This window comes from Eumetopias jubatus, unplaced genomic scaffold, assembly GCF_037043125.1.
Source record: "Eumetopias jubatus isolate StellerSeaLion01/CBP00866 unplaced genomic scaffold, mEumJub1_p1.0 scaffold_2, whole genome shotgun sequence".
Taxonomy (NCBI): domain Eukaryota; kingdom Metazoa; phylum Chordata; class Mammalia; order Carnivora; family Otariidae; genus Eumetopias; species Eumetopias jubatus.
This window is the reverse complement of record NW_028274808.1, coordinates 17,524,008-17,531,561: the sequence shown is the minus strand read 5'-3', so window position 1 is coordinate 17,531,561 and position 7,554 is coordinate 17,524,008. Positions and strand designations below refer to the sequence as shown.

At 35.5% G+C, this 7,554-nt stretch overlaps 1 pseudogene; it reads left to right on the top strand.

Moving 5' to 3' along the window:
* Positions 1-1,455: 1,455 nt before the first annotated feature.
* LOC114206198 (large ribosomal subunit protein uL18 pseudogene) lies at positions 1,456-2,344 on the top strand (annotated as a pseudogene).
* The last annotated feature ends 5,210 nt before the right edge of the window (positions 2,345-7,554 follow it).

The window sequence follows — 7,554 nt, the reverse complement described above, 5'->3', positions numbered from 1 at the left end:
TCCCTTTTCTTAGGAGAGTGCATTGCATATACAAGTGTGTTGTACATATGTTATTATTATTGTTTAATTTATAATTACTGAGACTGCAATTATTCTGGCAACAGAGGTTGTACCTATTTGGAAAAAAGCTTTCCATAAACACTGCTCTGCACTTGTTGAAAATATATAATTTATACAAAGAAGAAGGTAAGTCTCTATTTGTTTGATAAGAATAACCAGTTTCTTAACCAAAAAAAAAAAAAAAAAAAAGTTGCTTTGGTGAATGTGTTTTGGTAATGTACTAAAGTTTTAAAGAAAAAGAAATATAGATACCAAGACTGAATTTTGTTTCACTTCTCAATAACCTCATGGAAACCCAAGAGAAAATTGGAAATCTTATTTAGAATTCTTGAACACTTGAATGTCTTGTGCTACCATAGAACGTTAAGTGCGTGAAAGCCAGGACCTTGTCTGTCTAATTCTCCACTTTATCCCTGAGCCCTAGAAAGGAGGTAGCACAGAAGTAGGATCCAATAAATCAAGCTGAATGGATAAATTAAAGTTAACAGGCGCAGTCAGAAACTCTAAATTAGGAATATTTTGAAAAGTCTGCTAAAAAATTATTTTTCTTATGTATGCTAAAAGGTCATGGATTTATCATCTTCCTAAACAGTAACAAGAAGCCTGATCTTAACAACAGACCACTTATTTTCGTAACAATTATCATTATAAACTGCTTTACCTAAGTTTGGTTGTCCATAACTGTTGGATTATTTTCGGTAAACACTGGTAACCTCCTGTATTTAAAGACAGATGCGTAATTACTCTTTATAAACTTGCTACCATGGAGTATGTTACTATAAGAATAAATGTAATATGGAATTCCACCACTCACACATTTATTAGCCAACAAGCACAAAACAGTCATACAGTCTATTTTATATGCTTTAATGTAGTTCCTCTTCTATGAAAAGATCATTTCAGGCAAGTATTACAATATTATAGAAGAAATATACAGCTAGTCTTTTATTTTGAGTCAGGCACAAAAAGCTCTTGGCAATCTGCTGTCTCCAGTCCAGGACTGGCTCAAGAATTCTAACCATACAGAGCCATTCTGAGAACTTGGGCACTGGATTCACTAGATCCTTATATAATATATAAGTATAGGTATAAAAGCTTGTACAGAGGTTCTACCCAATTCACATATTTGATTTTTTGTTGGTCAAATGAATAGCGTTCATCTAATAAAATATATTGCTTTATTTGAGAGACGGAGAGACAAGAATAGATGAAGCAACTTTAGTCACTGTCTGTGTAATATTGTGGGTTTTTTTTTTCACATGTTAACCAACCACCCCCGCCCCCAAGAAGTATTCTTATTAGAATACTTCAAACATTAACACCCCCTGCCCCCAAGAATGTTGCTGGGCCTGCTGGTCTGTGGCTAGCTGAGGACACCAGTCTCTGTTCTACAGGATGGGATTTGTTAAAGTTGTCAAGAATAAGGCTTGTTTCAAGAGATACCAAGTGACATTTAGAAGATGACAAGAGGATAAACTGATTACTATGCTTGGAAACGCTTGGTAATTCAGGATAAAATAAGTCTAATACACCTAAATACAGGACGATGGTTCGTGTCACCAACAGAGGTATCATTTGTCTGATTGCTTATGCCCATAGAGGAGATAAATGATAGTTTGTGCAGCTCATGCTCGTGAACTCCCAAAGTATGGTGTGAAGGTTGGCCTGACAAATTATGCTGCAGCATATTGTATTGTTCTGTTGCTGGCCTGCAGTCTTCTTAGTAGGTTTGACATGGACAAGATGTATGAAGGCCAAGTGGAGGTGACTTAGAAAGGAATACAATGTGGACAGCATTGATGGTCAAACTGGTGCCTTCACCTGCTATTTGGATTGCTGGGCTTGCCAGAACTACTACTGGAAATAAAGTTTTTGGGGCCCTCAGAGGAGCTGTGGATGGAAGCTTGTCTCTCCCTCACAGTATCAAACAATTCCCTGGTTATGATTCAGAAAGCAAGGAATTCAATACAGAAGAACATCAGAAGCACATCATGGGTCAGAAAGTTGATTACATGTATTACCTAAATGAAGAAGATGAGGGTGCTTATAAGAAACAATTCTCTCAATACATAAAGAACAATATAACTCCAGACATGATGGAGGAAATGTATAAGAAAGCTCAAGCTGCTATACCAAAGAACCCAGTCTACGAGAAGAAGCCTAAGAAAGAAGTTAAAAAGAAGAGGGGAACCATGCCAAAATGTCTCTTGCCCAGGAGAAAGATCAGATAGCTCAGAAGAAGGCAAGCTTCCTTAGAACTCAGGAGCAGGCTGCTGAGAGGTAATAAACCAAACCACAATTTTCTATGAAGCTTTTTCAGATAAAGACAATAATAAAAATTTATTTAGTAAGCAGTGAAAAGAAAAAGAAAAAAAAAGAATACTTTAAACATTAACTGGCCAACAGTGTGTAAATTAAAACTAAATCTATATATTATATATTGAAGTATTTAAAAATATTATAGACCATATAATACTGTGAAAATGTATTCAAATATTTTATCTTTAAATATACAAAATTAGTTAGGATCTCATATTTTAATATCTTTGTTCAAACTGTCTTACTTTCCTCTTCTCCCCACTGTCTCTGTCATCATTTTATTCACCCTCCAGATACAGTTTAAATTCATCTTCTTACAGAGAGCCTTCCTGGATTACCCTTGTCAGAACTAATTGTTCCTTCCTGATATTTATACTTCTGTTATTGCTTTATTCTAACTTTGTATTATAGTAAATTATTTCCCTATCAGGTGAGGCAGGGCATATATTTTACTTCACTAAATTAAACAACAATCACTCAGTAACTCTTATCTAAAAGGTAATTGTCTAGATGGGGCAAACAATTCCAAGTAATCATCAGAGAAACATTTAGAGAGGCAGTTATAACTCAGCTAGGTCTTGAGGTCCATCTTAGACCTTCTCAAGAAGTTGTTGATGAACTTGGGAAAAGAAAAGAGATTATAATTTAAAAAATAGATGGTATTAAAGGGTGATAGAAGATTAGGAATACAAGGACCTGAGCATGTTTGTGTGTGTAAAAGATTTCATGATAAAAAAAAAAAAAAAAGGACAAAGTAAGCACGCATGTGAGAATATGATCATGGGATAAAGATCACAAAAAGAGGGATCAGGTTTGGAAATAAAGTCATTTGGGTGCTTCCTCACTGAAGATGTACAATGAGGAAGGGCCTAGCCCCATGCTTTTCAATGCTAAGTACTTGCTGAGTGATCATATAAATAAAGAGTTTCCTTCAATAAGGAGGGACCAATCAATATCACAGTGAAAATCCACAGTATCAAAAATGCTACTAAAAATTTTAATTCATTGGACAATAGATTAGTGATTCGACAACTGACTTCTCTGCCATTCCCTTTTCTCTAAATCTTTTTGTCTTTAATTTCTCCTCTATCCAATCTGGACTTCAGGGCCAACCACCTCAATGAATCTCTTAAAATATCTTCAACTCCCTTCTCTTTTGTCCTTCTTTCCCACGTGTCATATAAAATTTCGACCCCAGATCAATTTAACCTTCAACGACTCCACTCCTCCCCCCAAGAGATTAAGAACCACTAGTAAGAAATTTGCAGTCACTACAAATTAACTCAACCTTAAATATGTATTTCTCCTTCTCCAAAACCATTATAGTAAGCCTTTTACACTATTTTCAAACCTCCTATTCCACACACAGTCTCAGTAGACATCACATCCAAATCCACAAAGAAAATAGAGGTCATCAGCTAGATGCACCTTTGACTCTCTCCTTTTACATTTTAAATTTGGCAGAGGGAGGTAAGTAGCAATGATGAGGATGAGAAGACACTTGTACACTTCCAGGCAGTCTGACTTCAGGCTCAAAGCTATACATCACCTCTAGTGCTTCTCAGAGTGGGTGCTACTGGCATTTTGGACGGGACAATTCTTCAGGAGCATCACTTAAGATATAGTCAAACTATATTACTAATTATTTTTGCAGTTTTTTTTCACTTTATTGTACATTATTTCATTAGGCTTGTTCACTATTCCTCCATATTTCAGTTTACTGTTTTTGTTTCTTCTTATATTGCTTTTATCTTTATAATGCTTTTATGTTTTGCTTCCCTTTATTACTTGAGTCCTGCCACTTCATTTAGTTCTCCTGTCTTTTAGTATCTCTTTAAGCCTTTGTAACTTTGTGGATCCAGAGAGGGAGAGAGAGAAAGAGCAAGAGGGAAAGAAATGTTTCTGAAAGAATAGAAAGCAGTTTGAATTCTTCTTCTGTTTCCTTGGTTAATTCCTTTTGTGTGGTATTTTCTTCATTTGCTTTTCGCTTTACTCTTTTCCTTTTTTAAGCCTTTGTAAGAGATCCCATGTTGGTTCATTTTTTTAATTATTCATTATTCAAGTATTGGGTAAATTATTTACTAAACCAAAGGAGGGAAACAAAAGGCCAGAACAGAGGGGAGGGCAGTGAGGAAGGAAATAACGTCAAACAGGTTTGCTTGGATTACATACCTCCAAAACATTTTGCCAAGTCTGTCACTTTTTTTTATTGGTGTTAAATAAAAACTAAAGTGGAGACCACAACTTGAATGTACCCCTAGACCAAACACTCCTAGTCACATAACCAAAATGTCAAATTGTATCAATTTCCCTGAAATGCTGACTCTGACCTTAAATAAAGCTTAAGCCTTCTTCATGTCAGCGTGACCTTAGAGCTTCCTAGCTAATTAGCTACAAACCAGTAAGCTCAGGCAGAAGAGGAGAGGAAAGTGAGTTTCCAGTAACAAATTACTGAAAATAAAAAACAATGTACTTACTCATTCTTGCTTTGTAAACTGAGCTGTAACTACTAACAACTTTAGGTTTTGAAGTCTCCCTGTTCACCAACAGTTTCTCACTCAGTAAAATGTTCATATCAAGTAAAGCTTTCGGAATTTTTCTTTTGTCATTGGTAACATTGGAAACATTTCCCCTTCCTTTTCAACATTCAGGAGTTATAAGTGGCCTGCTCTTAGCCTCAAGTGACCACTGTTTCCCTCCTTATTTCACTCTTTTGCTCCCTTGACAATCACATTCACAGTGGCTTTTGGAAAAATCAGTTCTTTAATGAACTTTGAAGGATGCAGGGTATCAGTAACCCCCTTCATTTCAGATTTCTGAGCATTTGGTGATCCTTCAAAATGTAGGGTTGAGGAATGTTATCAGTCTCCTTATTTCATTGATGATTGAGTTTTTCATTCATTTTTTTCTTTATTGTTTGGAGAAAGTTTTTTAAAAAAAAAAGAAAGAAAGAAAAACAGGAACAAAAAAAACCTGTTTCTACACTATCTTTATCTAAAAGGTCTTTGAAATAGTTTGGCATTAGAAAGTTTAAAACCACACTACCCTAGAAAATCAAATTCAACCTCACTAGCTCCCCTCTTACAGTGTTACAGTAAATGTGTTACAGGTAAACCTCCACAGTATGGAATAGCCCATAAAAGCTTATGAAATGAGAGGGAAACAGCAATATTCTATCTTCTGTATTTTAACCCTTCCCCAAAGCTTATTTTAAGTCTTGTCTCTACCACCACTTTCTGACTGGTTTAAGTTTTCTCATTTACAAAATGGGAATCATGATGCTTACCACATTCTCTGATTGCAAGAAATAAATAACATATAAGTTTTACACTATAAAGCATGTACCTAGTTAACTACCATAAAGACTAGGGGAAACCCACTTCCAGCCCAGGAATTTGGGAAGAGACAGAGTGCCTGCTATCTACATTATTATTGCTTTTGTCATTAACTTCAACTTTTTAAGGTAATTTCACCTGTTTTATAAGCATTTTGCTTTAGTATCCCTATTTGTAAAATAACTATTATTACATATTTCTAGAGTTCCAATTTGTTTTAATTCCACAAATGGTTTCCTACAATTGGAGTTTAAAAAAAAAAAATCTCTGTTTTCTTAGTGTAGCCTTTTGTTCATTTAATACTTTTTTGTCCCTACACTGCTTAGATGGCTGGCCTGAATCAATCCAGAAGATTTCTACTGACAATAGCTGAGCAGATTTCTGTGTAACAAAAATGTTACATACTATTCGTTAGGGTTTTGTGCTTAATGGATTGTATTCAGCCAGTTGTGTTAACATTTCAGCCTTATTTCCTCTCTACAAAAAGGGCGCAATGTCGAGATTTCTAAACTTTCTTTTTAAGGCTAAGGCAAAGCAGTAAAGATTTAAAATAATAGTGAAACTTTGTACAAACACTTGGAAAGCTTCCTATCAAAGAAAATGTGTCAAGCTTGTGCATTACAGTAGAAAAATATAACACTTACAGATACAGAGGTCATCCAACTCTCTACGTTGATATATCCAGCCAGTCTACAGAACTGGGTTTCATATACTTTTTCCATCCTGTGTCATTCTATTTTCCCAAAAGAAGCTTCTATTGTATTCAGATTGATAGGCTCACTTTCCCAGAGAAGATATGTACTCTCTTCGTGCTCTCAGCTCCCAGGGAATATCCTATGTATTCTCCCCACTTACCTATGTCACACATGCTCTCTAAGATTGAGTATGAAAACCACCCTCTCCAAGAACACTTCACTAAATACACTAGTCTTGATGAACTCTACTCTTTCACTGAACTAATTTATTCTGTATTAATTCACTACTGTCTTAGAGTGTCTTGAATAGTGAGCTCCTCCTCCTAGATTCAAATATCTGAAGACAGAGATTATTCGGCATCTAATAAGTAATTGTTGAATAAATTAATGAAAGGTGATTTATATATCAGAAATTAATAACTCTTATATCTATTTAGAGTTAATATATAGCAATGGGGGGGTGTTAAAAAGCCATTTGAACAATTACGTTGGGTGGCTTCCAGTGGCGCACCGTGATTGTATAGTGGTTAGTACTCTGCATTGTGAACAATTATGTTAATACTAATGTCAATATTGCTTTTCTAAGTACATCTTAAGTGGTCAATTTCTAAAAGACTCTACCTGGAAATTATATAATGGGTTATATGTCCTACGTCCGCTCTCCTTCAACAGACCCACCTTTAGTCCTCATTACAGTCTATGTACTAGATTTTCTGTGGAAGGGTAGCACAGTTAGAACCACTAAATGTTAAAATACAAAGGGATTTTCAAAATGTTATTCAACTTTGCTAATTTTAAAATAAGAAAATAAATGTCTAGGGAGGTAAGGCAGTTTTCTCTAATTACATAAATATAAAATGGTTAAATTGGGATTTTTAAAAAATTTATTTGAGAGAGAGAGAGAAAGAACAGGGGGAGGGGCAGAAGGAGAAGCAGACTCCCTGCTGAGCAGGGAGCCCAACATGGGGTTCGATCCCAGGACTCCAGGATCATGACCTGGGCTGAAGGCAGACTCTTAACCAACTAAGCCACCCAGGCACCTGGACTTTTTGATTCTGAAGCTAGTTATCTGTAGAATACTTTCTGGACCAACTTGGGTGATTTTATGTAGTCTATTTTAATTCTCTCTAACCAATGTACTTATT